Raw genomic sequence first — 21,010 nt, 5'->3', positions numbered from 1 at the left:
AGACTGTTATTAGGAACTTGGGCTTTGAGAACACTGCTGGTGAGGACTCAGAAGGAAGTACAAAGCATGTTATTGGAACTGGAGGAAGGAGGAAAATCCTTATGTGGTGGCAGAAAGCTTAGAAAAAATTGTAGCCTCTGGTTATGTCAAAAGCAGAATTTTGTGACAACTTGGATATAATAGCTAAGGAAATTTCCAAGCAAAGGGTTGAAGGAGCTTCTTTGTTTCTTCTTGCTGCTTATACTAAAATCTAAGAAAAAAGAAGTGATTTAATTTTTGTTAAGTTTTTATTTTAATTCTAGTAAGCTCACATATGTGTTATATTAGTTTCAGGTGTACAGTATAGTGATTCAACAGTTCCATACATCACACTTTGCTCATCACAACAGGTGCACTCCTTAATTGAAAAAAGAAATATTTTGAAGGGAAAAAAAAATCCTGGTAAACATAAAAGTCTGGATAATTGTGAAAAGTTTCAACCATTCCAGATGGTAAAAGATTCTGAATGTCAGAAGTGGCTTCTGAAAACATGGTATAGAGGGTTGTGTGATTATTCATCTTTTTGTCAAAACAACAGAAAGGCCAATAGGTCAAAGTATTCAGTCATGCATAAGACTCTTCTAGGAGATTAAGGGTGTGATACAGGGCTCCCATCAATCAAACCAGAGGGTGTCTGGGCAACCTAGGGGTATTTTCCCTCAGCCATCTGAGCAGAAACCAGAGATGGAGAAGAGATACCTCAAAAATATTTGTGGGTGTTGCTTTTGTTTAATGGCATGAAACTGTGAAATTCATGCAAGGATAAATAATATAATGGGTTGAATAATTCCTCCCTAAAATCATGTTTACCTAAAACCTGTGAATGTGACCTTATTTGGAAATATAATCAAGCTAAGATGAGGTCACGATTAGCATAGACCCTAATCTAATGACTAGTGTCCTCATAAGAAGAAAAGTTGGACAGTATTCTAAGTATTCTGGCAGCATTCTAAGTTAGTCCTTGATCTCTGCCCTCTGGTATTACTTTCTGATTTTATTACATAGGAATAGGGATTTTACAGATGAAATTAAGGTTACTAATCAGTTGACCTTAAGAGAGTGAGGGTATCAAGGTATGCCTGTCCTAATCACATAAACCTTTTAAAATGGAAGTTTTTCTCTGAGTGGTCGGAGAAGCAGAAGTCAGAGATTCAAAGCATGAGAAGAATTCAACTTACCATTGGTGGCTTGAAGACAGAGGGAGCCGCATGTTGAGGATTGTGAGAAACCTCTGGAGTTGACAGTGACCCCTGGCCAACAGCCCCCAATAAGAAGATGGAGACCTTAGTGCTACAACCACAAGAACTAGATTCTGCCAACAACCTGAATGGGCTAGGAAACAGATTCTTCCCTAGAACCTCCTCATGAGAAGACAGCTCAGCTAACATCTTGATTTCATACAATCTCTGAGAACCTCAACAGTGGGCCACCTAAAGTGTATTGGACACCTGACCCCTGGAAATTGTGAGATATAAATTTGTGTTGTTTACAGTATGTTTGTGGTAATTTGTTACATACCAGCAGAAAAATAATGTGAGCGTATGTGTGTATAATTAAACACACACATACACTGTTAAGCAAAAGATATCACATTTTTAGTAAACCATATAAAATCAGCCTAGCTGGAGGTTTATAGGACCATCTCCTAGGTCACTGATTAAGTGAATTTTCATAGGTCACATACGATTCTAAAAATTTTTTAAAAGCCCATAATAAAGAGGGGTAACTCTAGTTTTAAGCTCCTTAATGCTTTATCCCTCTGGGAAATTCTGTGAGGAGTATATATATCTGGATAGTATGTATTCTCAGAGAGTTGAGATCTCAGACCAAATCACTTCTGCAAATGATCACTGGGGACCTTATATGCACTACTAGACATTGGATTAACACTGAGGATTGAATAATAAATATTTCTGGCTCTTCAGGGACTTTATGTTGGATGAGGGAAATAAGGAAATATATAATGGTAATATGATGTATTAACTATTATGATTGGGTAATACAGGAATGCATATGAGGATTACTTAATCCCAACCTGAGAGTGAGGTGGTGATAGGAAATTCTGCAGATCTGAGGAGCAAGGAAGTAACAACTAAATTGGGATATAGTGTTTATGCATATACAGGTAGGCAGATATGAGTGTGGTGTGTGTGTGTGTGTGTGTGTGTGTGTGTGTGTGTGTGTGTTGAGCACAGGAAATACATATAAAATATACTTGAAGGATGAGAGCAATTGATAGACCTACAAGTATTTCAGTGTATCTGGAGCTAGAATGCAAGGGGCAAGTGGCTAGAGAGAGATGAAGAGGTAAATACTGACCGCTTACAAAGGGTCTTGTATACTAATGTGAACTTTATCTTGAAAATGGTGGGAAAAATCATTTAAAGTATTAAGCATAGGATGTTACCAGGTTTTCCCTTTATTTTAAAAAAAAATTTTTTTTTTGAAACGTTTATTTATTTTTGAGACAGAGAGAGAGCATGAACAGGGGAGGGGCAGAGAGAGAGGGAGACACAGAATCTGAAACAGGCTCCAGGCTCTGAGCTGTCAGCACAGAGCCCGACGTGGGGCTTGAACTCACGACCGTGAGATCATGACCTGAGCCGAAGTCGGACGCCCAACCGACCAAGCCACCCAGGCGCCCCAGGTTTTCCCTTTAGAAAAAACTGTTTGCGGTATAGAGATGAATTACAGGGAGCAGACCAAATTGCAGGGCGATCAGACCAGACTCTTCCAGACTAAAGGTATCTGAACTGAGTGATGGTGGTAATGAAAAGGAGTGCATGGCCTTGAGAGATAATAGAGACTAAATGATCAGCATGTGTTTGCTTGGAACTGGGCTATGAAGAAGGGGAAGAAGAAAGGTTCATGTGCAGGTTTTGGACTTTTGAGGTTAGGTGACTGGCTGCACCAGTCAACAAGTTGGAGCAGTATTGAGGAGGAGATGAGCTCAGTTTTGGACGTGCTGAGTTTGAAGAGTATGTGAGATAGCCAAAGGGAAATGTCAAGTAGGAACTTGCTTGTATTGTTCTACAGGACACAGGAGACAAATCTCAGCTGGATAGAGGTTTGGACAGGTGGGTGCAATGAAATTACCATTGGGGAAGGGAGTTGAAATTGTTGGCAAGAGAATGGCTGAAGTGATAAGAAGCTATACTATTTATCTGTAAAACCAGGATAATAATTTATCTGTAGTAATACATTAGGAGACAGTCAGGCTGGAGGCTTGGCAAACTCTGACACATAAACATATAGATGTTATCAGAGCAAAGGATACATGCTAAGGATACATGAAAGGATTTTCAGGTATCTCACCCAAGATCTGTGAGGTGAGTGTAGCTTCTCAGGTTTCCTTAGCTCTTCACAGAACAACTGCCTACGTTGATGGTGGTCATGTTTCACTTCACCAGGATGAGGTCCTACCAGGTTGCAGGAAGCCCTGCATAGAGGCTTACCAAGTCTCTTATATTCTGAAATATGTCACACCCAGACTTCAGTATAATTACTTTATAAGGCTGAGGAAACCTCGTTTTACAAACCTGTATCTAGTCGGATAGGTTCCAGGTACAGTTCCTCACTAAGCCACCAGTGCCATCTTGCCACGTTGTCCTAGATTTTAGAATGATGGCTAGGCATCTAGTGTGTGCAGTTGCACTGTAATATAATGAGCAGTGTCTACATATTCAGTTCAAGAACTTGAATGAATGGGCTTAGCATGGAGGGCTTGACTGAGGCCCTCAACATCTAGTTCACAGAGTAGCCCTGAGAATTAAATGATGGGAAGGCAAGGAGATGCTTAGGACTCAAAAAAGTCACTACTCTTGTAAATTGCTCTTACTTACTTATTGCTATTACTACTGCTGTGGCAACTATTATTGGAAAGGAAGTGACGACAAGAGGGGCTGACATTGGGAGACAGAGGAGGGTGTGTGGAAGTCATGACGAGTTTGAATAATAGAATGGTAGTATCTGAATGAGAGAGGCAGAAGGTTGCTGTGAGTGGAGTGTTTGAATTCAAGCTTTATGAGAGGGAAGGGTTCCAAGTAATGGTAATCTATAGCAATCTCCGGTGGACGTGGGAGTATGAGATATGAGAGGTGGGAGAGGGACATGTGAGATGAAGGTTATTAGCACTAAGAAGGTCAAAGAAACCAGGGGCTGGGGAGTCCAGTAGGTCATCCATGGGATTGTGGAGCTCTCCCGGGATGACAGTGTGACTTGTATTAGAGGAGATAAGTGTAAGTGCTAACATCTTTGATATAAGAAGGAAACACCTGAGCTATGTTGGTAGGCTCCCCATGCCTGACAGTGTCTCTGGATCATGTGGTTTTAGCAGCTATTATGCACACTACTTATATCCTTGGCAGAGTTCTCGCTATCCTCTAACTTCAGGACGTGACTCAATTGGGCTGATTTCCAGAGAGCTGCTGCGATAGTGCAGGGCCTGAGCTGGCTGGCTGGAACACATCCGATGTGCTGCACCCGTTCTTCCAGTCCCCGTCAAACTGCCCTGCTTCCAGGAAGAAAGACCCCTTAGAGCTACTTGCCTGAACATCACGAGATCTGTTCTCATTCTAATTTAGAATGCAGGGGCTTGTGTGATGACTCATACATTTGAAAAGCCCAAATTAAGTAGTGGTGATCTCAACCATGATTCACTGATGAAAACTGGAAAGTGATTCATCTCCTTTATGTGCTTGTCCTTGGGAGTCACAAGGCTTAAAGGTCTTTCTTCTGGAGAACACACAGCACTCAAGGAAAGACACTGGGCCCTCCTGTGGTGGTATTTTAGTAATGACACGGAGTCATTCACTACATTTTCTTACAAGTCCATTTGTTTTGGTTCATTTTATTCCCATCTCTAATCTGTAAGATGTTCTTGAGCTGTGGTGACTCATTGCTAATAAATTAGGGAAGGCAATGATGCTTTTAGGCCAAAGGTGGGGGGTCCATTTAATAAATCATTGGTGCAGTCACAACTTGGAAATGTGGAGAGACCGTTGTATCTTATGTGTTATCTATTTGTTATCAAGGGGTAACATTTTTTTTTTCTTAGAAGAATAACTGGGCTTAAATAAATTTATAAGATCTTGAGAGAAAATATTAATAAAAATACTTAAAAGTAAAAATGACTTCTATTATAACAAATAAACCAAGAGATTAATCACTCTTGTGTACCAGAAATAGCATTTTATGGAATTAAAGTTAATACCCAAAAGATCCATCTGAAAAAGAAAAGACCATATAATTTGACCACAGTAAATAATTATTTGTGCACCTACTATGTGCCCAATCACTGTGCTAAGACTAGGTAGGAACTCTTCCTATGTGCTTCCTCAGCACCTTGTACTAACACTCACTGTAGCTTTTGTAAATGATCAATTCCGATGCCATTTGATACACCTGTGATTTCCACCCAGGTCTGTGAATGCTTATAGATAAAATTTTTACTGGATTATTCTGTGCCAGGCACTGGGTCTAAGTATTGAATATGTATTAACTTATTTAATCTTTGCAGCAACACTAGGAAGTAAATAGGTGTTATTATACCTATTTAAAAATTTTTTTTTAATGTTTATTTACTTTTGAGAGAGAGAGAGAGAGAGAGACAGAGCGTGAGTGGTGAGAGGCAGAGAGCGAGGGAGACACAGAATCTGAAGCAGGCTCCAGGCTCTGAGCTGTCAGTACAGAGCCTGACGTGGGGCTTGAACCTACGAACTGTGAGATCATGACCTGAGCGAAGTTGGGCACTTAACCAACTGAGCCACCCAGGTGCCCCTATTATCCCTATTTTTATATACAAATAAATTGAAACACAGAGACATCAAATTGTTGCTGTGGTCACCCAGCATAAGATAGGGGGAGCCAGGGTTCAAACCCAGGTAGAATTGCTGGAGTCCATGTTCTTCATCACTCTCCTCTGTGCCTCTCTCTAAGTCTTTTTCTTGCCCATCGTCACATCCTTGGGTGTACTGAGTGTCATGTCTGGCCACTCAGTTTCATGTTTGCCCCACTTTGGACTATTCTCTACACAGCTACCAGAATAATGTTTTAAAACCATTAGATCAAGCTACTATCTTCGTCAAAACCCCAAGTGACTCCCCATCTCACTTAGAAAAAAATCCAAACTCCTACAAGGTCCTACATAATCTGGCTACTGCCTACACAACCTCATGTTTACCATTTCCAGCCTTGCTCACTCTCTTCCACCTACATTATTCTTTTTGCTGCCCCTGGAATACAGTGATACCTTCCTGCCTTGGGAGCTGGAACATTGCTCTTCTCTCTGCCGGTGGCTTTTTCTTTCTTCATTGATATCTCTTCTCAAGTATCATCTTCTTGAAGGGGCTTTTTACGACCCTCCTATCTATTATAGCCCACCCATTTTCAGCCACTGACTTGCTCTTACCCCACTTTATAGCACTTAACCATTAGCTCAAATTTTTTTTAATGTGCTCTTTTTTTTTTAAAGTTTATTTATTCTGAGAAAGGAGGGGGGCAGGGGCAGAAAGAGAGGAGACAGAGAATCCCAAGCAGGCTCTGCACTGACCACATGGAGCACAACACAGAGCTCAAATTCATGAACCATGAGATCATGACCTGAGCCGAAATCAAGAATGGGATATAGAAGAACCATCCTTTCCCCTACCCTCATGTGCTACCTGGACTCTGTGGTACTTGGAGTTTGAGAAAATAGCCTTGAGGGGGCTGAGGGGAAGACAAATTCTCATAGGGGATTCCAAGTTTCTGGTAAGACTAGGAAGGCAGAGGAACATTGTTTAACTAGGTTGGGAATATAAAAAGGATTGTTGGAGGAACTCAAGAATTCTGCAGAGCCCTGAGAAGTAGGACAGCTATGGGAAGAAGAATCACAAGTGAGGAAGGAGTGTAGGATAGTATGGAAAAGATAGCATGTAAGGGAATAGTGGATTAAAGAAGCTTGTGTTTTGGCTGATTACCAAAGACAGCAGAGATGAGGGGCACAGTTACATTGACTGTTCTTGAGGACTTATTGTTAATCTGCAACTATCTCCTGCAATGTTAATTCATTCTACAGGTATTCATTGAGGATTTTCCAGTCACATTCTAGTCAATGTGAATACACAGGAGAGTAAAATGGCTCTGGCCCCTTTTCTGGTGTATGCTATAGTCTAGCAGAACAGATGGGTTTAAACATAGATATTTATATAATGGCAAATGTAATAGACCCAATGAAGAAAATATGTAGATATAGTGAGAATTTATAATTAAGAAATCTACTTTAATCTACAGATTCAGGGAAATCTATTCCTAAAAGATGAGCAATAATAAACCAGATTATAAGTGTAGACAAGCACAAAGTCTTTGAGGCAAGAAGGAGGAGGTGCCTGGCACTGTATTATATACATAGTGTTCTCTAAAATGTAGCACTAGGTAAAGCATTAGTATTCTGTTATGTATTATAACATGGAAAAGTGTTTTGTGTCATATGTGGAATTAGGTTAAGTCCCTAGTGCAAACATTTAAAATGATTTCAAGTGCTGTTGTCATTTATACATTTTCAATAATTTGACTTTGACATTTTCCTTCAACACCATAGGTCTATCTTTCTGACTGATACAGAAAATTTAAAGAATTATTTAACTTTTAATTGAATTTAATCAGCAATCTACTGCCTGCAAAATATTGCAGAAAACACAAGGATAGTCAATGAGCTCAATTATTAAGAATGCAATATACAAAAATAATAAGAGGGGGAGGCTGGGTGGCTCAGTCAGTTAAGCGTCAGTCTGACTTCAGCTCAGGTCATGATTTCACAGCTCACGAATTCGAGCCCTGCGCTGGGCTCTGTGCTGACAGCTCAGAGCCTGGAGCCTGCTTCACATTCTGTGTCTTCCTTTCTCTCTGTCCCTTCCCACTTGTGCTGTCTCTCTGTCTCTGTCTCTCTCTCTCAAAAATAAATAAACATTAAAAAATTTAAAAAAAAATAAGAGAAGACTGATAATACAATATAACAATATAATAGGTGTTACAAAAGAGTAACATCTATAAATGAGAGGTATAAACAAGAGGTACTCTGGAGTTATAGGATGGTGATAAAAGTGTCTCCTGGAGTTGTCTGAGAATGCTTTATAATGGATTTGGAGCTGAGATAGCCTTTGAAATATCTCTGAAGAGAGTCCATGGCCAGATATTTTGATTTTGAAGTAAACTTTTTAAAAAAATTTTTATGTATTTTTGAGAGAGCAAGAGAGTCGGGGAGGGACAGAGAGAGAGAGAGAGAGAGACAGAGAGAGAGAGAGAGAGAGACAGAGGATCCCAAGAGAGCTCTGCGCTGAGAGTGGAGAGCCTGGCATGGGGCTCGAACCCATGAGCTGTGAGATCATGACCTAAGTTGAAGTCAGATGCCTAACTGACAGAGCCACCCAGGCACCCCTAAAGTAAACTCCTTAGAGTTTGTATTAGTTAAGATAATTTCATTTGCAAAAAACCCCAGAAAATATAACCCAAAGTGGCTTAAGTGAGAAAGGAAATGTATTGGCTCACAAAATGAAAAATTCCACTGGTAATGTAGACAACAAGCATTTGATCAAGGACCTGGTTATATTTCTCTTCTATTTTGGTTTTAGTCTTTGTTCTCAGGCTGTTTGCCTGGATGGTTGCTAGATGACCATTTCCTGTAACCAGGGCTACATGCCTTTTTGTTCACATCAGAGCGAGAGCAAGTCTCTTCCACAAGGGTCCTGAGCTTTGCTCTAACAAGGTCATCTTATGTCATAGCACTATGGCCACAGAGATATTATTATTAGTAGTAGTAGTATTAGTAATACTATTATTATTATTATTATTATTATTATTATTATTAATTTCAGTGGACTCCACACCCAATGTAAGGCTGGAACTCACAACCCTGAGATCAAGAGTCAGATGCTTTACTGACTGAGCCACCCAGGCATCCCAGCCATGGAGATATTCTATAACTGGTTGTCTCAGATATGGGTCACATCCTCATTCCTGTACTAAACAGCAAGGCAAGGAGGATTAAAAATTATATATTAAAAATCACGGAAGCTAGTTGACTATGTGACAAGTTCATTGCAAAATGACCTATAATTTCAATCAATAGCAGTCTACAAACCAGTAATTTTGAGATTGGCTATTTGTCCAGGCTTTTGCTATTTTTGTTATTCTCAGATTTAGTTCTATTCAACAGATATGTATTTAGTGTCCATCATGGCATTGTGCTAGGTGCTGGAGGATATGATATCAAAATGAATCAGCTTTTATCCCTACCTAAAAGAGGTGTATAGTATGGGTAGGGGAGAGCAATTAATGTAAGAGTAATGATCATGGGGAGCAGAGAGTGCTGTGAGGGCAAAGAGAGGAGCCACCCAGGTCAGGCGCTGGACTATTCTCAGAAGGAAGACCCAGGATTAGAATAAAAAGTTTGAGCATGTGTAGTAGATTTTCCTGCTCATTATTAGTATGGCTTTTCTCCTTAAAATAGAAGCAAAAAGCATGTGGATATATTAAAATAATTTTTAATGTTTATTTTTGAGAGAGACAGAGTGCGAACAGGGGAAGGGAAGAGAGAGAGGGAGAGAGAGAGACATAGAATTTGAAGCAGGCTCCAGGCTCTGAGCTGTCAGCACAGAGCCAGACATGAAGCTCAAACCCATGGACCCACGAGATCATGACCTGAGCTGAAGTTAGACGCTTAATGGACTGAGCCACCCCAGTGCCCTCGGATATATTAAAGATTCAACTAACAAAATATTCTTGTCTTGAAACAATTTCTGATTCAGAAATAGCTTTAGTTTTAGTTAGAGATAGCTACCCAGTTTCTTCTGTTTCCCTAAACAAAGTGTGTCATTATTTCCAGTGTTTTGGTATGATAAGCAATGCTTCAATATACAAATTTCTTGCAGAAATAGGGTGAATATTTTTGGAGAATAGACTTCTGGAAGTGGAAGGACTGGGTTCATTCATGTATGTGCATTTCACATTTTATTAGAAAGAAGTGCTTCACAAAAAATGGGTATGCAAATGACCAATTATGCATATGAAATGGTGCTTAACATCATTACCTACCTGGGAAATGCAAATTAAAGCCACAAGGAGATACCATCACATCCTCATGAGAATGGCTGAAATTAAAAGACTGGCAATAACAAATGTTGGGAAGCATATGGTGCAAGTGGAACTCTCATATCTTGTTTGTGAGAATATAAATTAATACAACACTTTGGAAAATGGTTTGGGAATATCCATTAAAGCTAAAGATCTTCCACCTCTATGACACAGCAATCATGCAGCAATGAGGATATATGCCCACCAAAAGACATATGCAAGAACATTCACAATAGCTTTATTCCTATCAACCTTGAATTAGAAATAATCTAAATGTTTATCACCTGGAAATTGACAAAGAATTTGAACTACTGATACACTCAGCTATATGGATGAATTTTTCAGACATGTATTTGAAAGAAATCAGACACAAATGAATACTAACTATATGATTTCTTTTACATGAAATTCAAGAATAGGTGAAACTAATCTGTGATGACAGGAATTACCATATCTTAATGCTGGTGGTAATTATGTGATATTATACATGTGTAAAAAATCAGTGAGCATAAGTAATATTAGTGCACTTTATATGCTTGAGAGCATATATGTTATATCTCCATGAAAAATAAAGTAAAAGAAAAAAACCAAATTTTACTAGATAGTTTGTGACTGTCCACCAAAATATTGTACAAATACACACCCCATCGTTAGTAAAGAAGAGTGCCAACTTCTTCCCATCTTCACCAACACTGAACATTTTTAGTTCTTTTTTTTTCTAAACTTCCAAGTGAAGAACAACCCCTACTGGTATATTAATTATGATTTTTGTATTATTACCATTATTAAAAATCATTTCCATATTTTTATTAGACATCTTTACTTTTTTAATCCTATGAAGTATATGTTATATTTTTGCCAGTTTATCTATTAGTTAATTTTGGTTGTTATTCATTGATTCATAGGGGCTTTTTATATATTTGGGATATTAACTGCTGGTTTGTTATATTCTACAAATATTTTCTATCATACTATGTGGATTTTAACTCGTTTGTAGTGTTTTTCTTGTATGGAAGTGTTGCTTTTTACACACTCAAATCTTTGTCCTTTTTCTGGTCATTGACTTCTAGAGTTTGTCATATGTAAGAAAGCCCCTGTTCCATTTTTGTGTTTTATGGGAGATAGAAATCTGACATCATTTTTTTCTCAAGAGATAAGAACTTTTCCCACTGATTTGAAATACCACTTTTATATTAACCTATCATACATGCATGGATCTATCTCTGGACCAACTATTTAGCTCCCCTATTCATTTGTTTATCAATCATTGAATACTACACAGTTTTAATTACTATGGATTTGTGGTATGTTTTGATATCTGATAGGACAAGTACTCTCCTTCCTGCAGAGTGTGATGGGGGGCTCGATCTCACGATCATGACCTAGCCAAGATCAAGAGTTGGACGTTTAACCAGTTGAGCCACTCAGGCACCCCTCTTTCAACATTCTTTATTGTATTTCCTAGCACAGTCAGGCAATATTAACTACTAATGGTAATAGTATTCCTGACTTAGATTTTATTAGAATGCTTCTACAGTTAATGTATCCTGCTAGTTTGTATTAGATGACTTTTATTAAGTTAAAGATGTTTCCACATATTGTTGATTTACTAGGAGTTTTCATTACAGTTACTTTAATGTTTAATTATTTTTGAGAGAGGGAGAGACAGAGTATGAGCAGGGGAGGAACAGAGAGAGAGGGAGACACAGAATCCGAAGCAGGCTCCAGGCTGTGAGCTGTCAGCACAGAGCCTGATGCAGGGTCTCGAACTCATGAGCTGTGAAATCATGACCTGAGTTGAAGTTGGTCTACCAGCTGAGCCACCCAGGTGCCGCTCATTACAGTTGTTTTAAAATGTATATAAATACAGGGGCACCTGGGTGGCTCAGTCAGTTAAGCATCACTCGGACTCTTGATTTTGGCTTGTCATGATCCCAGGGTCTTGGGATCAAGCCTTGCATAGGGATCCATGCTGAGTGTGGAGCCTGGTTGGGATTCTCTTTATCTCCCTCTATCCCTTTCCCCTGCTGTGCACTCTCTCTCTCTTCCAAAAGAATGTATTTGAGTACATTTAATTTTGAGATTATTTTAAACAAAGGAAAAATGTAAGTTACTAATCACTTTTCTTTAAATTTATGACTGATCCCATTTTTAAAACCTCTATTTTAGTAATATGTTAAAAGTATTTTAATATTTTAAAATTTAGAATATAATTTTATAGCTTATAGTTTTAGAGTGCTGAGTCAAAAGTTTGAAGATGTATAAGACATGATTAATAGTATGTGTTTCAACTTGTGATATTTTAAATTTTTTTATGTTAGAGAAAGAGAGAGAGCACAAGTGGGGGAGAAGGGTGGAGGGAGGGAGGGAGGGAGGGAGAGAAAGAGAGAGAGAGAGAGAGAGAGAGAGAGAGAATCCCTAGCAGGCTCCATACTCAGTGAGGAACCTGATGTGGGGCTTGATCCCATGACTCTGAACTGATATCAAGAATTGATGCTCAACTTACTGAGCCACCCAGGTGCATTCAAATTGTAAATTTTTTAATAGAAATTGATTTTTATTTTATAAGTCTTTAGTGAAGTCTTCTGTGGAACTTATTAGTTTATGTCTGATTCTCTTCTCAGGCAGACATTTTTCCAGATGAGAAGTATAGTGGTAGAATGATACACAACATAACATCATAATCTTCAATAAAAATCCCATAGGAAACTTCCAAATTAAAAGTTTTTTATGTAGGATTTAGAAAATGATATTTTTAATAATCTAATGTATTGCATTCCATTTATAGAACTGTTACCTAAAAATAAATTTAAATGTCTGAATTTTTTTCTTTCCTTTGAAAACGTACGTATTTTTCTTAAAGAAGTATCACAGTAACTTTGAAAACAAAATCAAAATTCAAATAAAGGGAAAACAATGACACATAATACTGACAAAACATCACTATTATTCTGACACATTTCTTTCTGGTCTTCTCTTCATATACTTATGTGTACATATTTATAATCAGAATATGCATGTGGTCTTTGTAAATTGTATGCTATACTTTACATCAGTATCATCTGCATTTTCCTAAGTTGCTAGGTTATCTTCATAGTCATTATCAATGGCTGCATAACATTAAATTTTTATAAATATTATAATTTTCTCAATCATTTCTTTTATTGAAAATTTAGGTTATCACTAATATTCTACTATAATAAACTTATTTGGTAATTTTTTTTGATGTTTATTTATTTTTGAGAGACAGAGTGCAGGCAGGGGAGGAGCAGAAAGAGAGAGAGAGAGGGAGACACAGAGTATGAAGCAGGCTCCAAGCTCTGGGCTGTCAGTACAGAGTCCAATGTGGGGCTCGAACCCATGAACCATGAGATCATGACCTGAGCTGAAGTCCTACGCTTAACTGACTGAACCACCCAGGTGCCCCTCATATGGCAAATTTTTTAAAGACTAGATTACTTAACAGTGGAATTACTGAATAAAAGGGTTATTGATTTTCTTATTTCTCTTGATACATTTTTGCAAATTATTCCCAGAAGGAAATACAGAACCTGCTTGGGATTCTCCTTCCTCTTCTTTCTCTGTCCCTCTCCTGCTCACATGCCTGCTCACTCGCTTTCGCTCTCTCTCTCTCTCTCTCAAAATAAATGAATATTGAAATAAAAAAAACTGATCCTTCTTCAAAATGCTCAGATTATAATTGCTCAGTCTTCACAAGAATAGCCTTTGAAAAGTTGATACCTGCTGTCAACTTATTTTAATGAAGGGTATGCCTATTTATAATTCTTCCAGAAATATAGGAGAGGACCAGTTTCATTACATTCTTGCCAGCATTGGGAATTATCATGTTTTTAGAAGTTTTATATTACTGTTTCATAAGATGAATCTTCGGACCTTGACCTAGAAGGTAAATATGACAATATAATCTTAAGACCAGACAAACAATATATTTTGTTTGTTTCTCTCATTCACTTTAGCAGTTGTATATGGTTTTTGTGTAGCAGGAGCAGCTTTCATTTCTAGCCTGACTGAGGAACGTAGAATTGTAAACAAAATTGTTCCTATCAGGGCCAGCTTTAGTAATAGCTGCTACAAAAGAAGATAACTCTTTGGAAGAACTGGGAGGAGCCATTCTGCATTCCTGGTAGGAAAGGAGATGAAAAACAGCTTAGTTGCTCTCAAAAGGTGGTATTCAAAACCCAGGGTAAATTGCAGGCTATTCTTGTGGACACTGAGCAATTGTAATCTTAGCATTATGAAGAAGGATCAGGGTTTTTTAATGTTCATTTATTTATTTTGAAAGAGGGGGGCATGTAAGCAGGAGAGGGGCAGAGAAAGAGGGAGAAAGAGAATCCCAAGCAGGTTCTGTGCTGTCAGTTCAGAGCCCTGGGCGGGGCAGGATCCCAGAAGCTGTGAGATCATGACTTCAGCCAAAATCAAGAGTCAGACACTCAACCAGCTGAGCCACCCAGGCATTGTGCAATGGCCATAACTTGGGTGATCACCCTGGCTTAGGGATGTGACCCTGAGCATCTCAAACAAAATCCAGGAGATTGAAATCATACAAAGAACAGACCAATGGTCTAAGCAGTCATTCCAAGATGTTAGAAAAATGCCAACAAACTGAAATCACAATAAGCCAGAGAAAGATAATAAATAATAAAAGCAGAAAATACTGAAATGGAAAACAAGTATATAATTAAAAAATCAATAGAGTAAAAATATAGTCTCTTTGAAAAAATAATAATATTGGTAAATATCAGGTATTAGTTGTCAAGACAAAAGGTGAGATGCTATAAAAAATGAGAAAGCATGAAAAAGGGGATATTAAAAAGATCACAGAGATGCATTATGAACAAATTCATGTCAGTAAATTTGAAAATTTTAATACAATAGACAAATTCCTAGGAAAATAAAACTTACCAAAAGTAATGGAAGTAATACAAAATCAAGGAATTCTATAAATGGCAAAGAAATTTTTAACCTTTCTGTAGAGGAAACTTCAAGTTCAAATAGCATCACCAATGAGTTTTTCAAAATATGTAAAGGAAGAAATAATGCATGTCACACAAGCTTTTCTAGAATATGGAGGAAAAAAGAACACTTCCCAACTTTTTTTAGGTAAGATTTGTATAACTTTAATAACAAAACCTGACAAGAGCTTGATAAACAAACAAACAAACAAACAAAAACCCCTTAAGTCAATCTTTTTTATTGATCTAGATATAAAAATCCTAAATAAAATATTGTGACACCAAATCCAGGGATTTATAAAAAGAATAGTAAAACCAGCCAATAATGCAATATTCGAAATATTTCCAATAATGAGTTTATTTCCAATAATGCAAATTTGTGCAATCAATGGAATTCATCACATCAACATAATATAGACGATACATCATAGGTTGATAGACACAGAAAAATCATTTGATAACAGTCAATATCCATTTATAATAAAAACTCTCAGGAAACCTGAAATAGAAGGGAACATCCTTAAGCTGATAAAGAGTATTTACCAAAACAAACAAACAAAAGAAAATCCTGTTGAAAGCCACCACTCTGAGGCTGTAAATAAGAATGTTTCATATTACTTTAGCCTTATACTGGTGGTTCTATCCAGCATAATAAAGCAAGAAAAGGGGCACCTGGGTGGCTTAGTTGGTTAAGCATCCAACTTCGGCTCAGGTCATGATCTCTCAGTTTGTGGGTTCAAGCCCTATGTCAGGCTGTGTGCTGACAGCTCAGAGCCTAGAGCTTGCTACGGATTCTGTGTCTCCTTCTCTCTTTGCCCCTCCCCCATTCACATTCTGTCTCTCAAAAATGAATAAACATTAAAATATTTAAAAAAATAAGAAAAAAAATATAAAGATTGGAAAGAAGGAAATAGGTTGTTTTTAAAAAGTATTCTAAGGCAGTTTATTAAGTTATTTTAAATAAGGAATAATTAAAATTAAAAGAAATAAAAAGAAGATGGCAGAGAGGTAGGGTAGGAACATAAAATAGAATGAGCAATGAGTCCATAATAGACATTTACCACAACATCTTAAATATTTCCAATAACTGAGACACAAACCTGATTCTAACCTTTCTAACAACGAGCAGCAAAAGGAATTCAAACTAATTTTACAAGTCACATAAGTTAAAAACAGTCCAGTTGTGGGGCGCCTGGGTGGCTCAGTCGGTTAAGCGTCTAACTTCATTCAACTCAGATCACGATCTTACAGTTTGAGCCCTGGGTTGGGCTCTGTGCTGACAGCTCAGAGACTGGAGCCTGCTTCAGATTCTGTGTCTCCCTCTCTATCTGCCCCTCCCCCACTCATTCTCTGTCTCTTTCTGTCTCTCAAAAATTCATAAATATTTAAAAAAGTCCAGCTGTTCAAGAGAAACACAATTCTTTTATTTATTTTTAAATGTTTTATTTATTTATTTATTAAATTTATTTTTGAGAGAAAGAAAGAGCATGAGTAGGGAGGGGCAGAGAGAGAGGAAGACACAGAATCCAAAGCAGGCTCCAGGCTCTGAGCTGTCAGCACAGAACCCAACGCAGGGCCCAACCCACAAATCGTGAGATAATGACCTGAGCCAAAGTTGGATGCTTAACCAAATGAGCCACTCAGGCACCCCAAGAGAAACACAATTCTTTCTGATGCCAAGATCAGGTAGGATTTTTTTCTTGGTGTAAAATATGTACACAATATGTACTGTGTATATGAGGATGTAATTATTTTCTAATCTACAGGCTTAAATTTTTATCTATAATTTGATGTCTTGAATTGTAGTTTTTCCTGTTCATACCTTAATTTTGTTGCATTTAGAGTTAGTGGTGGTATTGACTATTTTGCACCTATTGAAGAGGAAGCCTACAACTAGTTTAAAATATTTTTCTTACATTAAATTATGGATATCTACCTGAAGATCCTGTGGAATGTGATGATTGTTTATATAGCCCCAAAGAGCTAAATGGACTGGTATGTCAAAATTTTGAGTCTTATCTAGATCTTAAATTGGTAAGGGAAAAAGAGTAAACTTATTTCTAGATGATTGCTTGGACAAGTGAGTAATCATTTTCACTAAAAATTATGGTGCATTTATTCCAAGCATTTAGATTAGTTTTAAAACGTGGCACCAAAAGTTAAAGCTTAGTGATAGTGAATAATTATCCCTTTTATAAATTTTTGTATTTAATCAGGTAGAGAGTGACTTGAGCTAGAAGTCTGACATATTTTCAAGCTTACTCCAATTTCATGGGATTTTATAGCTCCTGTGGAAATGTGATTTTTATCTTTAAACTCTGTTAGTATATTTCAAACACATGGGCGAAAGAAAATGTTAGAAATGTTTGAAAATCTATGATTGCCTAGTTCCAGGATTCTATGGAAGTGGAGAATAATTAATGGTAGAAATAAATCTTTGAGATGAAGAAGTTCAGAAAGGTTTATCAAGCAGGGGTAAACGCTTATGAAACTGAAAAACCACAGGAGTCACAAACAGCTTTTACCGTTCAATGATCCTGATTTTGAATTTCCTTTCAGCTGCTTAAGACTGTTGACCTTTATTAAATTATGTACTCACTAGGTCTGTTTATCTATAAAATGCTTACAATGATAACATCTATTTCATAAGGTCATTATAAGAATTTAATCCAATATTCATGTACATTGTCTGGCACCATGTTAAAAAATAATAGCTATTATAATTGGTGGTTATGTAGGTACCAAAATTCGAAGGCACAGGATTGCTATTTTTTGGTAGCATAAGAAAGCAAAGGGTCTGGCCATTAGCTTATTGCTTTACCAAGATTTGTATCCTTTGGAGTGACTAAAATATATTTGTTACGTAAATGAATGAATACGAGGATACAGTGAGTTTTTAAATTGTTTGTTAATTCATCTATTAATTTATTCAGCAAGTGATCACTGAGTACTTACTATGTGACACATGAACTTACTTGGCAGTGGAAAAGGCAGACGTTAACTAAATTAAATTACCCATAAATTTAAAACTATAACTAAATTTCTGCAAAAATCATAAAGACATTTAAATTAGTTGAGTTATGAAGGCATAAGATCATATCTCTTTTTGTAGATGTTGAGCTGGTTAACAGATAGAAGTTGATTCCATGAATTCAAGCCAGAATGTGGAATAACACTTGTAACAGGTTTTGCTCATCTGCAACGGTAAGATACACTTTTCAGGAGCACTTTTTTTCTTGTGAAGCTAAGCTACAAGAGGACAAAGTACGCTTTCTCCTAAGGCTGATATTTTCAATGATAATCTGAACTAGTTCCTTTAGAGGAACATTTTATCAACCATGTGAGAGGACTAAGGGTTTTTATGGTTGAAAGAGAATTTCAAGTTAAGTTCCATTAGAGAGAATGCTATGATGTGAATATTAGTCCCATTCCCAGGGTTTGAGAGTGTTCTGCAGTGGGAAACTTCTTTCAGCATCTAAATCTTCAACAGCTCAAAGTAAAAATTAGGCTGCACTGAGTGCTATGCCAGTTGCTTTAAAATACTGCACTTTCCTGTGTCAGGCAAATTCACTTTCTCTAGAAGAAGGTCGTTGTTTAGTGCTTAAGTTAAAATTTTTCATGGTAACTAAGAGGCAAATTATACTGAATCATGTATCATCATCATAGATATTTAAAGAATATCCGGTGGGTATGTTTGAATACGCTGGACACATCATGAATTTTGAGTTTCTAGAGAGGTGTAAGAACAACTGGTTTAATAAATCTAGTGTTATTAGTTAAATGTTTCATTGGCTATATTATTTTGGAGGGCCCCCCAAAGCCTGTTGGATAAGGAATTAATGATTTTCCCCGATCCAGTGTTCTAGGAAATAATTGAAGCAGATGCCATTAAAATAAATTGCAAACAAACTTTTAGATGACTATGTAAATTGCCCCAACTGAGATGGTAACACAAAAACATATATTGACTTCTTGCTGTGTGTCAGAACCTGTTCTAAATGTTATATATACGTTACTTTATTTAATAATCAGAATAATCCTATGAAGTAGATACTACAGTCACCCTCATTTCAGGGATGAGACCAAGGCAAAGAATAGTTAAGTAATTTGCCAAGTCAATAGTAGTGAGTACTGAGGTTGGACTTCTAACCCAGTCAGTCTGACTTCAGAGACTGTGCTCTTAACCAGTATGAGGCAGAGGGAGTAGTAGTAGTATAATATAGTAGTAGGAGGAGGAGGGAGGGGAGGAAGAGGAGAATAACTAGAGGTAGAATTAGTAAAGTAGTGGCAGCTGCTGAATACTGGTGGGTGAGAATGAAGACTGCAGACAGCCTGCCTTGATCCAAACCTAGCTTCCATCTTAACAGGAAGTGAGACCTTAGGCAAGTCACACAACATCTTTGTGCCTCCACTTTCTCATCTGTGAAATAGGCGTTGGGGAAAGATTAAATGATATAATACATGTACTTAGAATAGAGCCTGATACATGATAAGTGTTCAATAAATGTTAGCTGTTAGTATTTATATCACTGCCAGTGTTATATACCCTCACAAGGATTAGGAAAAACATGCGCAAAGAATCCTTTTTTATTTTTCTTTTCTCTTTGCTCATTTTTAAAATTCTATCATATGATCCTTTCTTAGTTTAGCATGCTTCCCTTTCTCCTCATCCTAGGATGAAATTTTTTAGGACAATCTGATTTCCTGGTTTCTAGAGATTTATCCCTCACTAGTCTAGATATATTATAAATTTCTCCAGAGTGTGGTCAGCAACACATTGGAAATATTGAGTTTGGTAGATGATGAGACAAACCAGTCTTGATGTAATCTGAATCTGGAAACTAGAAATCTATCCTGAGGGGACAGGCACACTTCTTTTAGGGGTATAAAGGGAGAGTTTTCTCAGCTAGTTAGAGCAAGCTTGCCATCCTCAAGGACACATAAAAATCAGAGTAAGGCAAAGAGAGTAGCTTCAGTGCTGTGCTTTGACCCTTGAGAAGAAAGGGTGGGTTAGAGAAAGGAGATTTTGATGAAAGCAGGTAATATGCTTGTTGAGACTAGGTTGTCTTGTTTACAAACAAGCTTAATAAGACATGCTAGCCACATTTAAAATGCTCAGTAGCCATATGTGGCCAGTGGTTACACTATTGGACAACACAAGATAGAACATTTCCATCATCACAGAAGGCTCTACTGGTCTAGACAGTAATTAAAACATAGTGGTTGCTCAATTAATATTAGCTGAGTGAAAGGGTTGAATAAACAAAGAATATTTACTTTGCTACCTTGCAGAGTTTTTTTTGAGAATCAAAAACTTTTTTCAGATGGTGAATGATCTGGGCACATTGAAGAGCTGTCATTTCCATCATGCCTTCCAAACAAATAGTTCAGTGGATGACCTTTTGTTTATTGTTGTTTATGTTTTAGGATTGGTGTTTCCTCATGACCACTATTCCTGCAATTAAACGAAAGTTCCTTTTCTGACTACAGGAAATAGGGTGAACTTGACATAACTGTATGGCCCTATTTGCTCTTCCTTTTTCCAGCGGGCTCCCTCAACCTTTTGGTTCTCTGCTCAAAATGCTTTGGGACCACTCCTAGGAACATTTTGTGAAGTGAGTCTGTGTTAAGGAAATAACGTAAGAGTGTGTGTGTGTGTGTGTGTGTGTGTGTATGTGTGTGTGTGTGTGAGAGAGAGAGAGAGAGAGAGAGAGAGATGGTTGTGAGCAGAGCTGGCAGTCAAGGGATTTGTAATCTGCTTGCGGTGGTTTCCCAAGCAACCTGTGTGGATAACAAAAAGTTGCTTTTAATAACAGGAGTAAACTTGACTTTACTTCTTTGGTACTTTCCGGTAGTTTTTTTTTAATTAAGTTTTTGGTATTGAAAGT

This window comes from Panthera pardus, unplaced genomic scaffold (assembly GCF_024362965.1).
Source record: "Panthera pardus isolate Hobbes unplaced genomic scaffold, ASM2436296v1 HiC_scaffold_11, whole genome shotgun sequence".
Classification (NCBI taxonomy): domain Eukaryota; kingdom Metazoa; phylum Chordata; class Mammalia; order Carnivora; family Felidae; genus Panthera; species Panthera pardus.
Note: the sequence above shows the minus strand (reverse complement) of the source record.